This window comes from Giraffa tippelskirchi, chromosome 12 (assembly GCF_054371585.1).
Source record: "Giraffa tippelskirchi isolate mGirTip1 chromosome 12, T2T-mGirTip1v1.2.pri, whole genome shotgun sequence".
In the NCBI taxonomy this organism is placed as follows: domain Eukaryota; kingdom Metazoa; phylum Chordata; class Mammalia; order Artiodactyla; family Giraffidae; genus Giraffa; species Giraffa tippelskirchi.
This window is the reverse complement of record NC_137286.1, coordinates 91,655,852-91,661,851: the sequence shown is the minus strand read 5'-3', so window position 1 is coordinate 91,661,851 and position 6,000 is coordinate 91,655,852. Positions and strand designations below refer to the sequence as shown.

The following is a 6,000-nucleotide window of genomic DNA, read 5'->3' as shown; positions in this document are numbered from 1 at the left end:
CTTTAAGCTTTTTATTCTCTTATTCTGTTTCCATTTTCTGTTATTCAAGCCTTGTGTTTCAAAACCACAGCCCTTCTAATTCATCTTTCTGTTCCTGTTTTTCTCTTGTGTCTCCTAGATTTCCTCTCCCCTCCTTTACTCGTTCTCCTTTTGTAGAATAAGAGATACTAAGAAGGGGAATCCGTGTCCCATGAACTGCAGCTGAGCATCCATTTACCATCAGGAGGAGCAGGAGACTGTAAGCCCATCCCTGGCACCGCTTTCCACTGTCCAGGACACTCCTGGCTTCTCCAACGGTTAGCGAGGGTAGGTGCTGTGTAGGGCAGCACAGATGCCAAAGACTGCAGGAAAATAATTTGAAAATAACGGTCACTCACTGAGTGAGGAGTGGTTGTACAAAAATGCTAATCTTTACTTATTTTTGATTTAAGCTTAATGATGATAGGTATAATATTTCAATTTATACATTACAGTCAGGTGTATCTGCCTGCTCTAACAATTAAGGGCTTTAAAACTTATGTGGAAAGCGTTCCTTTGATAGGCATTTGGCTGTAGGGTTACCCTAAGTACTCTTATCCTAAAATGATTTTTTAAAGTGTATCTATTCATAAGGTAGAACATAACATTAAGAGTATCCCTACACCTTATTTTAGGAAAGGAATCTCTGTTTTAGAGTATTTTATTAAATGGGTAATTGACACTCAGATGTGGAACTGCCAGGTTGTAGGTTATGTGTGCTTTCAAATTTATTGTTGTTGTTTAGTCGCTAAGTCACGTCTGACTCTTTGTGACCCCACAGGCTTGTGGCCTACCAGGCTCCTCTGTCCATGGGATTCTCTAGGCGAGAGTACAGAGTGGGTTGCCAGTTCCTTCTTCAGGGATTGAACCCGTGTCTCCCAGAATGGCAGGCCAATTTTTAGTTACTGAGCCATTGGCAGCACTAAATTTTTCAAAGTGATTATAGCAATTCACTCTCTAATCAATGATTTTTTAGAGTTCTTTTTCTCTCATGTCCTTATCAACATTCTGTGTAGTCAGATTAAAATATTTTCCTTGCCAAGCCAGTGAGTGTAAGGGACCGTCTCAATGGTTCTTTATTTTTAGGTTCTCTGAGTACTGGTGAGATTAACTACCTTTTCACATGCTGACTGGTTATTCAAGTTTATTCTTTTATAAATTGCCTATTCACATGCTTTGCCCAGTTCTTCTATTGTCACTTTTTCTTATTGATTTCTTGGAATTCTTTACGTGACAGTAGTTGTCCGCTGTGTGCTCTGCAAATATCCTACCGTGTGAGTTGTTTTTCTACTTTGTATAAGGTATTGTGTGAAGATTTTTTTTAAAGTTTAAGATATTTAAGTTTATTACTTTTTATAGTTTATGTTCTTGAATCTTATATAGTAATAACTATATTACAATACCATAGAGATATTATTTTTCTATTTTCTTCCAAACGTTTACAATATTGCATTTTTTTGGCTTTAGGTTTTTCATCTATCTGAGCCGCCAAATTTCCCAAGACTACTAATTATAATGCTGCTTCTGTCATATGCCAAATGTCTACATCTAAGTTAAGTTAGTAGGCTTCTTTTTCCTTGGTATCCTGAGGTTTCATGGTGATGTGTCTAACTATAGTCCTCTGACTTTCATTCACGAGTGAGGGCAAAATAGACTTTCAGAGCAACAAAGCCTGAGAAATCGACTAGGTCCTTGTTGTAAGAGCTACTGAATTATGTTCTTCAGGAAGAAGAATACTGAAACCAGATGAGAGAATTGGGAGGTAAGAGGCAATACATCTTTGCTTTATTTGGCAAAGGTGCAAATAAAACAAAACAAGCTCTGACTACCAAACAGTAATCATTATACATGTTGGCTATTCTTAGGGTTATTTAACAGCCAATTTCTTCTTAACTGTATCATAAAAGGGAAGAAAGGGAAAGGCAGAGAAAAATCACAAAAAGAGCACATAGAAGATGGAAGATTTTTGAGACATCTGTGCGGTTAAGAGCAGTTTTGTGCTTCCCTCTTTCTCTTTTTTACACTAGGTTAATTAGTGAAAAAATCATGCATTTTTGAAAATATTGATAATTTGCAGATTTTTTAGTTTGAAATAGTAGTTACAATAGTACTTAAATAGTACTTAGTTTGAAAAGCATCTTACAATGTTATTTTAAGCTTTAGAAAGTAAGTAAATATCCAAAAGCTAGGAGAAACACTAGTATCCATCAATGGGTGAATGGATAAACAAAATTTGTTATATACACATAATAGAATGTTTTTCAGTTTTTAAAAAGGAAATTTTGACATATGTTACAACATGGATAAACTTTGAGGATATTATGCCAAGTAAAATAAGCCACTCCTTGAAAGACAAATACTGTGTAATTCCACTTGTGCAAGGTACCTAGAGTAATCAAATCCATAGAGACAGAATATAAGTGGTGCTTGCCAGCGAGGCAGGGGGAGGAAACGAGAGTTTTGTTTAATAAATACAGACTTCCAGTTTCACAAAAGATGAAATAGTTCTGGAAATGGGTGGTAATGATGATTGCACAACAATGTGAATGTACTTAATGCCATTGAAATGTACACTTAAAACTGGTGACTATGGTAATATTTATATATGTATTTTAAGACAATTAAAAAATAATTCAAAGAAACAAGTAAAATTATCTATCTGTTTTATATGTGTTCAGGGGTGATAGCATTTCTGAGACAGGAGTCAATTGCTTTTTCAAGGTTCTAAGATACCAAGTTCAGTCTGGTGGGGTCATGGGTCATTCCTTATTCACCTCTCACAGTGCCAAATCTGATCAGTCCCTACTCACTGGAATCAATTTTCCTAACACCTCTAGAATCTTTTCCCCTCTCTCAATTAGCACTCCAAGACTCAGGTCAGGACCTATCATTTCTTACTTAAATTAACACAATAAAATTGTAACCAGTCTCCCTGTTACCATCTATTTTCCATATTTGAAGCTGAGGGATTTTCCAAAAGCATGTATCTGTTTAAAAAAAGAAGGAGGAGGAAAAAAAAATAATGGACGAGGAGAAGACAGTGATTAAACAATGTGACATAAGGCAGAAAAATCAAGGAGAATATACAGCCTGAGAAACAGCTGATAGGAGAGAGAGAATAGTTTAAGTTGTGGAGACAGAAGCCTGATGACCAGAGGTTAGGAATAAAATGAAGAAAGTAAAATGAAATTGCCTGTCTGCCTAGAATTCTCTCTCATCTGTCTGCCTGGCAAACATTTAGTCTTTGAAGACCAAATAAACGACATCTTTTCTGCAGAGCCTTCCTTAATAGCTTCAGGAAAAGTTGAGTTTTCTCTTTCCCGATATCAGAGTCCCTTGTCCGTGCTTTTACTATGTGCTGTGCTGTGCTCATTCAGTCGTGTCCAGCTCTTTGTGACCCCATAGGCTTAGCCAGGCTCCCCTGTCTATGAAAATTTCCAGGCAAGAACACTGGAGTGGGTAACCATTTTCTTTCACAGGGGATCTTCCCGACCCAGGGATCAAACCTGCATCTCCTGCATTGCAGGCAGATTCTTTATCACTGGGCTACCGGGTATGAGATTTATTAAATCCTTTTAATTATTTTTTCATCACTTCCTGTAACTAGACTGAGCCCTTGGGAATACATATTATTTTCTATTTATCTTTGTATTCCCAGATCCTAGCACGATATGAACAACATAGTGCTGGATGAATGAATGAGTGGTGTTGAAAACATCTATAACTTAAGTGATCTTAATCTAATTAATTCTTCTCCCACTCAGTGGAAAGCCACTGAGCCCACTGATAATCTATCTCCCTGACCACCCTGAGGAAAATGGTCATGATATATTGATATAATACCCACTCAGAAATCTCACGGAGAAGGCAATGGCACCCCACTCCAGTACTCTTGCCTGGAAAATCCCATGGATGGAGGAGCCTGGTAGGCTACAGTCCATGGGGTCGCTAAGAGTCGGACACGACTGAACGACTTCACTTTCACTTTTCTCTTTCATGCATTGGAGAAGGAAATGGCAACCCACTCCAGTATTCTTGCCTGGAGAATCCCAGGGACGGGGGAGCCTGGTGGGCTGCCGTCTATGGGGTCGCACAGAGTCGGACACGACTGAAGCGACTTAGCAGCAGCAGCAGCAGAAATCTCATCTTGTATTCGCATGATAGTCATAATTAATGCATAACACACAGCCTGTAGCCAGCTATAGATCAACTAATTCTGCCCGGAGCCAGCCATAGATCAACATATTTTGTGCACAACTGATAATTTCTTGTAGAGAGGCTAATTTCAGCTCCACTGCTCCCACCTTTTTATTCAAGCCAAACTCAGCCTGTTACCTGTTCTTGTAAATAAAGTTTTACTAAAATACAGCCATGCTCATTTATTTACCTATTGTTTATGGCTATTTTCAGACTGCAAAGGCAGAGTTGTTGGGTAACTGCAGCAGAAATTGGATAGTCTGCTTAGTCTAACCCATTCACAATCTGGACTTTTAGAGAAAACATTTGCCAACACTGGTTTATTTGATAGGCTAAAACTGTAAGCAAACATGATTTCATGTCTTATGTTAGGTGACTGGTACAATCTTTTGGTTTAAGCTCTTATTATCTATGCAAATTGTCTCTATCATGAAATACATTTTTCCACTTTTCATAGTCTCAGCTGTTTAAGTAAAAGAAATGAATGCACTAACACACAATTCAGGATGTTTCTATTTTTAGGTTAGCTCTTCACACACTGTTCTTCTCTATCATACATACATGATGCTCTGAAAATTGTAGATGAAAATTCATTTTAACTTGAATTACTAACTTCTGTTAAATTATACTGTACTGCTATATTAAGTGAGCATTATTATCCACATTAAATCTGTCACCAGTGAAAAAAATTACACACAGAGAAGAGCGTAATCCCCTTATTAGACTGAGGCCCCAGGGTGAGCCTGAAAATGCACAGAGGCCCTGAATACTTGGCTTTCCTCGTGGAGCTCTGACTCTGCTGAAAGATGTCTAGAAACTGACGCAGTCAGGCAGTTCGCTGTTGGCTACACATCTGTACAGAACTCAGAAGCATTGTTTATTCCAGCAGAGATCTGGAATAAATTATCCTTAATAATTTGGCTCCTGAAAGAGCTGTTTCAAATGTTAGACTATGTGAACTTGAATATCATGGGAGTGCTCACATCTAAATTATTATCCTTCTATTGTTCCCAAAGTCCACAGGAATCTTAAATGTCATGGGACTTTTATCCCTGTATCACGAGGCCCTGATATGTATCTCAGCAGTGTTTAATGGTTTTAACAATATTGTGTGTGTGAGTATGGGCACTGCTGATATACATATTAATAATGTCTGATAGCTTCAGCAATGTTTAGGATAGATAGATTTATATAGATATAGATAGATACTGAAACCATATTGATAGATGAAAGATTCAATATTAAGATGTCAGCTGTCTCCAAACTGATCTATAGATTCATCACAATCTCAGTAGAAACCTCAAAAGGGCTTTCTGTAGGAAATAAAATGTTAATTTTAAAGTGTGTATGGAAATACAGAGAATCTAAAATAATCAAATTAAATGTGATAAATACAAACAAAGTTGGAAGATTAACACTACCTAATTTCAAAACCGAGTATAAAGCTCCATTAATCAAGACAATACAGTTTTGGCATAAAGATAGACAAAGAGATAATAACACAGATTACATACTCCAATAATAGACTCTCACACAGATGAACAACTGAGTTTTAGCAGAGGTGCAAAAGCAATTCAGTGGAGAAAGGATAGTATCTGCAACAGTGGTGGAACAGGGATAGAACAATCAGACATCTGTATTTTAAAACAAAGAACTTTGATTCACACCTCACATCATATATACAAATCAACTCAAAATGAATCACAATCATAAATGTAAAATTATAAATCTTCTGGGAAAAAAATAGGACAAAATCTTTGTTACCTGTTACCTAGCATTTACAAA

At 37.1% G+C, this 6,000-nt stretch overlaps 1 protein-coding gene across 1 annotated transcript in view; it reads right to left on the bottom strand.

The window, feature by feature from the left end:
* Positions 1–217: 217 nt before the first annotated feature.
* Positions 218–6,000, bottom strand: part of LOC145528635 (uncharacterized) — a 576,677-nt gene continuing 570,894 nt past the window's right edge. The window contains exon 9 of the mRNA XM_081547288.1: positions 218–341. The gene's annotated coding sequence lies outside the window, so the exon portion shown is untranslated. The remainder of the gene's footprint in view (positions 342–6,000) is intronic.